The sequence below is a fragment of the Trachymyrmex cornetzi genome, unplaced genomic scaffold (assembly GCF_001594075.2).
Source record: "Trachymyrmex cornetzi isolate Tcor2-1 unplaced genomic scaffold, Tcor1.1 scaffold61, whole genome shotgun sequence".
Classification (NCBI taxonomy): Eukaryota; Metazoa; Arthropoda; class Insecta; order Hymenoptera; family Formicidae; genus Trachymyrmex; species Trachymyrmex cornetzi.
The window spans coordinates 82963-90171 of record NW_017299926.1 but is presented as its reverse complement, the minus strand read 5'-3'; the positions used below and the strand labels follow the sequence as shown (position 1 = coordinate 90171).

Sequence of the window (7209 nt, the reverse complement as noted above, 5' to 3'; positions counted from 1 at the left end):
TTTTAGAATCGGTAACGAGTAACGGTAACGAGTTACTTTTTACCGCAAATAACGGTAACGGTAACGCGTTACTTTTAAAAAGTAACTTTCCCAACTCTGAAAATTGATAAATCTATTCTGCAAACTTGATTTATTTTTAGATAATAAATCAAACTTGTTTGTTTACATTTGTTAAATTACCCATTATTCTCGCGCATTCCATGAAATTTGATGTTTATAGACAGCCGTCAAATATTCGGAGTCTCACCGAGTCCGTTCATTTTTCACAAGCTTCACATATCTTCTTTCAATTCTTTCATGTGTGCTACGTAAAAGAAAGAGGGAGAGAGAGAGGAGGTATTGGTACCAGCAGGCCCAAAGCACGCCGATACCGGCGGTCTCGAGAAACAGGAGAAGAGAGACAGGAACGAGAAAGGGAAAGAAAGAGAGCCAGTCACCACCAGGCCGGTACGCGGTTGCAGCTCTGTTTGGCGGCAGTCCGCTTCTGAGAAGTAACGGATCCCTTTTCCCCTGTAGCCCTGCGCCACGCCACTCACGGCAACGCATCGCATATCCTCCCCACCGCTGCGTCCTCTCTATCCCCACCACCGCGTGCATGCATCGCGCCTGCGTCGACGCTGTCTGCCTGCTTGCCGCTTGCCTGCTGCTTCACTGCTTGCGAGTTGCGCGCGCGCGCGCGAGAGAGAGAGAGCGAGCGAGCTGAAGCGAGTGCGGCGCACTGCCTTTGCCGCGCACTGTCGTGCGTACTGCGAGTGCGCATCTGGCGTCTGCGCATTGGCGCGAGAGTGACGCGCAAGTGATCATTCTCAGTGTGGCACGGGCCGTCGTCGTGCTAGTACGTTGCGTTCGTTGTTGTTGACCGGTGGTATGTGTGAGAACGCACGTTGCCTTCCTCGTGACTTTTTTTTCCCCCTTTCTTCTTTCTTTTCGTTTGGCCACGTGGACATTCACACTTTGTGTGCGAGTGATAAGGACTAAGGATTAAGTACAATATGTGCGTAACAATAAGTACAATATTGAACAACTACTTTCCCGACAGTGATATGGAAAAAATGATACCAAAGTGTGGCAAGTGTGGCAAACGGAGGAGTTGCAGACGAAAAAAAAAAGCAGGACGCACAATCGCATTGGAGCAAAAGATTGGTTTTTTAACAAGTTCGGTGGAGCAAAGTAATGGAGGTACGAATAGGAGCCGCGTGTAGCTGCAAGCGATGGAAGCGCGCGAGCGCATGGAGCGCTCGCAACGTGGAAAGCTCTCACGGAAACCGTTTCTCAGGCCTAGTCTCCCACGTAACTCTTATCAACCGTGCGAGCACTAACGATCGGATATCGTGACGCGCGAGCGTCATGCGGGTGACGAAACGACGCGCACGTCGGGCGTAATCGGCGCTCTCGTCGACTCGCCGAAAACGGGCCGCGTGTTTCAACGGGATTTTACGCACGTAAGCATCGGTCGCGTCGTTCCCCCCCGGCTCCGAGGATCGAGGAAGCTAAAATAAATGCGGCGTAGGTGGTGATCGCCAGTCTCGCCGCTCGCGCCGCGACTCGCCGGCGAGTGAAAGAAAAATGGAAACTCAGGAGCGCGAGTAACGGACGAGAGGAGAGAACTTCGGCGTGGTTTTCGACCGATACTCCGGATTTCATTCCTTCTGGTTATTATTGAGGAGAAGAGAGAGGAGGTACACACTCTAATGGCCCTCGTAGCGCACGGTCACGCTACACTACGGTGCGCCATAGTGCGCCGCGCGGAGACTTCCGGTCCGCCACAGGAAGCGAGACACACGTGTTCGGGCGTGTGTGTTCCCATAATACGATCTGCCTGCCCTCTTCTCCCCCTTCTCATCCGTCCTTCTTTCCGTCCCTTCCCTCCTTCCCGCTCTCTCGCTCTACAGTGCGTTCCATATTCCACGGCCGGTAAAAAGAAGAGCGAGCGCATCGTGTACTTATATGTGATAAAACGCGCGTATCATTTCTGCGTTCGTTCGTTCGATTCGTTTCTACATTCTGCATTCGAGCGTTAATTCGTTTGTATCGAAACGTGCATGAAGAAAAGTGAAACGGAGCTATGAACGAGGAAAAACCACTGGTAAGATAACATAGAGCTATAATTCTTGTTAGCTTTACACGATCCTGTAACGGCTTCTTTCACTACATTAGCTTGGCCGCTGACGGTTCATGACGAAAGAAAGAGAGAGAGGATTTGCGAGCGAAAGTTTTGTTTAAGAATTAACAGGGTTGCCATAAAATTGGAAATCAGGGAATTGTCAAGAACATTGAAAACGGTCGGTGAAATCAGGGAAAAGTCAGGGAATTTTACAAAACTTTCTGAAAAATTAAAATTCTTGACCCTAAAGAAGTTTAATATATGTACTTACGTAGTTTTAGAATTCTACTAACTTAATTAAAAATGCAAGTAGTATCAGCAGCATTAATAATAATTTACATTGTTGTGTTAATTTATCTTTCAACAAAATATTTAATGGTTTCCAAATCAGGGAAGAAAAATAAAAAAAAATTTTTTTTTATATTATTGAAAGTCAGGAAAAATCATGAAATTTTGTTTGGAAATCGGGAAAAAGTTACGGAATTTCAGGATGAGAGGAATTTGTGAAAAACTGATTAAAATGTTTATTTCAGAAATCGTCTGACAATGAGTATCATTGGATTTAAATATCACATTTCTATTATATTTTATTCGATTGAACCATTTTATTATTCGAAATATGATTTTTCTATATGACTGCGTTATGAATGAATCTCCGATATACGCATCTATATTCATGTTTCTCGCAATCGGAAAAACTCTCGTCCTTACATTCTCGGATTGCATTTCGTTTAATTGATCGGTATAAACTTTTTTTCCCGTATGGTCATGTTATGAATGAGTTTTCAACGTTACATTCATATTTCCCGATACGGCCGTACGCCCGCGGTGTAGAGGTGCTCAACCGTGTTGTTCTCCCCTTCACTCGCGTGCGGACTTTGATCCGTTAATCAGGAAAAACCGAAGACACTTCAACTGAAACTTACTTGCATACACAATTTACGACTGGATTAACATACCAAGATTCGATAAGATTTACTTATAATTTATTATAAAAATTTCCGAAACTATTTTCCTCGTGCTGAAGCTTTTTTATGAAATATTTCAAAATATTTATTTGCTTCTCAGTTTGCTTAGTTCCAGTATTCACGTTGATGTATTACAAACGGAATAAAAAATAACGCTTTATGTATCATATCATAACTATTTTATAATAGAAGTACATAAATATGATAATTTTTTTTTGTTTTTGTTTTTTTTTTCGTAAATGCTATCATGCTATTAGGGGTAAAGTTTAAAGTATATGTTTTTAATTGAATAATGGATAAGTTAGGATTATAAATCCTAACACGAAAATATTGCGGCCACAATAATCTTAGAACTAAGCAGCTAAAGCTGAACATTAGCATTACGTAGAGTCATGCGCTCAGGGCCGTAATTATATATACACGTGTATGCACATTGATTACCGCTAATTTTCTCGGCTCATTGGATATAAGTTTTTACTACTCAATTGATTCTGTTTTCTCAATAAACGTAGATACTGCTTAGACAGCAATTATCATAAATTTAAATAAAATTTAAATTCGTAATGTGTACATATAACTTGATAATTATAGAGTTTCAGATTGTTAAATTGTATTAGGAAATATCATTTTTTAAGAAGGTACTTGTTAGCGAAAAAAATTAAGCATAAAAAAACGGAAAAATTTAATATATATTGCTGCGTTATCAATCAATGTTCTATAAAGAATAAAACTACAGTTATTAGCATTTAATTAAATCCTATTAAAATATATAATTTCAACGGTAACAAGTGTTTAAGATGTACGAAGAAAGTACAGCGTGTATATATATATAGAAAACTGATCAATGCCCTAGAAAACGAGGAACCATGAAATTATGATTCTATATGCTTGTTTTAAGAACGAAATATGATGTAGTAATACCATTTTTGGAGCACTCATAAACGAGATCCCGCGCTTGTGCGCGCGCGCGCGCGCGGCGACTCGGCGGCGTTTCTCTTATCGTACTCATCGCATTCCTGTATATCATTGCCGTGCATTTTTTTCACTCTCGCATCGCGTAACCTCTCTGTCTCTCTTTCGTCCTTGCACCCGAAACTGGTGTAATCTCAGTGAATGTAGATATGCGACGGACAGGCGGAGATATAATCTCTATGTTCGTTTCGTATTAGCGTAAGGTAATTTTTCTGTATTTTTTAGTATTTCAGCACGGAGATTTAACTCGCTGATGTTACACCAATCTCGATACCTATCCGGATACAATAATCGCTTTATTCGCATTCTCGTCTTTCACCGTCGCTTATGCCAATTTACTACCGATGTAGTTTTTATAGGCTTTTTATAACAAGCCATTACCTAAGCTTCGAGTCTTAAGCCGTATGAAATTGATCAATCATAGTCGAATGTGAGAAAAATAATCAACTATGATCGATCAACTTCTTACAACTTAAGACTTGAAGCTTAGATAATGACTTCTTATAGAAAGCTTATTAATAAAACTAACTCTTCATCTTTTTCTAATTCCAAGAATTATAGAAAGATGAAGAGTAAGTTGGATCGATATTAAAGTTTAATCGTTATTGAGTAGAAGCGGACAGTATTAGAATAAAATATTTTTATTTTTGCACCGAGACAATGTTTTTCTCTGTCGCTTTCTCGTCGTCAAACTGCTTAAAGCTCATCTCGATCGTACGTTGAACTCATTAGCATTATACGTACGACTGTTGCTTTCGGCGTTTCTTCGAATTCCGCTTAATTTCCCTAATTGGAAACGAGTCGCGGCCCCTTTAACGAGTGGGAGCAAACACGTGACTCGCGAGAGCCCCTTTGTCTCGCATAAAGTCCCAACTCTCTTCCCCACAAGCCTTATTACCTCGGACGTTCGTTCTCGCCTGCTTCGTTCGCAAAGCTCGTCGGTGCTGAGCCCGCCGCGTTGAGATCCTCCAGATTCTTATGCGTATGTTGTATTATGGTTATATAGGTGGGCCGATCTTTCTCTCTCTCTCTCTCTCCCTCCCTCCCTCCCTCCCTCCTTCTTTCGCTCGCTCGCTGCCGAGCCGTGAATGCGAACTGTAGGAGGTTGAGTTAAGGACAGGTACCAGTGGAATGCCGTCTTCGGACCGACCGCCTGAGAGTCCCGACCTCCGTGTTCCGTGTGCCTCTCCTCCGATCCAAACACTCTCGTAGCGTGCACGCGCGCGCACCGCTTCGGACCCTTATGAATAACAACAAAGCGGAAGATGCACTGCTTGTAAAAATCGTCTAATCGAACGCGGTCGAAGAAAAGCGACAGAATGAGCAACACATTAGGTCTGTCCGAGTTGCTTGAAATTCCCAAAAATTTTTATGCACAAAATGGGATAAATATATATATTTAGGGCGTTGAGAAGAAAGAGGAAAAAAATGCAAAAAGTGTGCAAGCAAATAGACCTGTTGATAAAATAAGTCCGCAAGCTACAAAATCCCTTGCATCTTTGAAAGGAATTTATAAATTAAATACAAAACGATGTAAAACTTGATAATGTAATTCTTGAACGGAAATTCTAAAAGGACAAGAAGGATGAAATTATATAATTAGTCTATTTTATATTTGCGTTATTTCGATCTGCAACAACGATTCAACGTTTTATCGTAAGGTCAAGAGCGAATACTTAAATCAAATACAATCAACATTACATTGCGGCGAGAAATTTTTCTTTTACCGTTATACAATCAATATCTATTCACTTATTTTCTTTTGTCTCATTATCCAGGAACGGCGAACACCTTTTATAAATTTTATCATATATTTCGGGCAAGTACAAACCAATTCGCTGTAAATAAGTCGAAAAAGGTCGACGCAGAGATCTTGATGCTTTTAGAATCATTTCGCGCAATAGAAATTGTCTCCTTATATAAATTATTCCGTTCATTTTGTAGAAATAGGAACAATCGCATTCACGCGAAACTCCCTCGTTTGCCGGCGAAATTACCAAACGCGGGAGAATAAAGGAGACCGCGTTATATAGGTGCACATGTATCGTTTCGGGGCCACGGTCCGTGCCTTGTTTACGTCGCCGTACAGAAGGGCCCCCGGGGCCCGAGGCGCAAGGGGTCCGGAGCAGCGTGAGAGCGGGCGCCTTCGCCGCGGAGCATTTAGCGCGGTGGGCGCTCCTCGCCGCTCTCCCCTCCCCCTCCTCCCGTCTCAACCCCCTCGTGCTCTCCGCTCTTCCCCGGTTCTTTCTTTCCCTTTCTCTCTCGTACGCCACCACCGTCGCTCTCTCGCTCCCGAGTAATTTATCGCGCGGCGAATTCTAATTATCATTCTGTCACTTTTACGATTTTTCGCCCTATATTTTATAATAATTAGAGAATCGTTTTCGAAAATAAAGCGATTATTTCCGGAGCTATAGTGAAAAGAATTTACCAAATACATATTTCTTTGAATGGTATACTAAGTAAACATTTACTTACAGGAAATAAATATTTACGTCATAAAAAATTATAGTTAAATATTAATAGTTTTTGTATCGAATAAATATATTTATTAGGTTTATAAATTTAGTAAATATTTACTTAGAATTATTCAAACAAATATTAAAATTTACTTTTCTTTCAGTGTAATATTAAGACCAATAGTACTCAACTATCGGTAAACAGAAGATCTATTACAATTTCTTTTTCAACGCATTGGACTAAAAGTATGTAAGTCTGTAAAATGTAATTTAGAAAGTGATACCGAGATAAAAACCGACTGATGTCCATTTCTAGTAATATAGATTAATTTTAATCTCGGTTCAACTTACTTTTTATCTCGTTCTGAAAATCAGAAAAAGATAAATAGTAAGTTAAACCGAGAATTAAAGTTAATGCATGTTCATTAGAAGTAGAAATGAACATAAAAGATTTTCAATATTATACGAATTCGGGTATCGGAAAGGACGGACGAACATCCGCGTCGAGATACGCGCAAGGAACGAGGCGCGTTGCGCGAAATGCGAATGATCCCCCGGTATTCCTAGGGAACTCGTGTCCCCGAATACCCAATAAACACCGCGTGCGCACAGAAGAAGAGAACGCGCGTCGTTTCCTCTCCGTCTTCCCCGGTCGCTCTTTTTCTCCTCTTTCAGCGAGGGCAACGAGGCCGGCCGGCCGGCCGGG

The 7209-nt window shown here is 41.4% G+C and overlaps 1 protein-coding gene across 2 annotated transcripts in view; it reads left to right on the top strand.

Moving 5' to 3' along the window:
• Positions 1-7209, top strand: part of LOC108766706 (serine/threonine-protein phosphatase 4 regulatory subunit 1) — a 142536-nt gene that overhangs the window by 104621 nt on the left and 30706 nt on the right. The window contains exon 1 of one of the 2 annotated variants that reach the window (XM_018516162.1): positions 2018-2086. The exons of the other annotated variant lie outside the window; for it this stretch is intronic. The gene's annotated coding sequence lies outside the window, so the exon portion shown is untranslated. Of the gene's footprint in view, positions 1-2017; positions 2087-7209 lie in introns of those variants that run through there. 2 annotated transcript variants of the gene reach the window in all.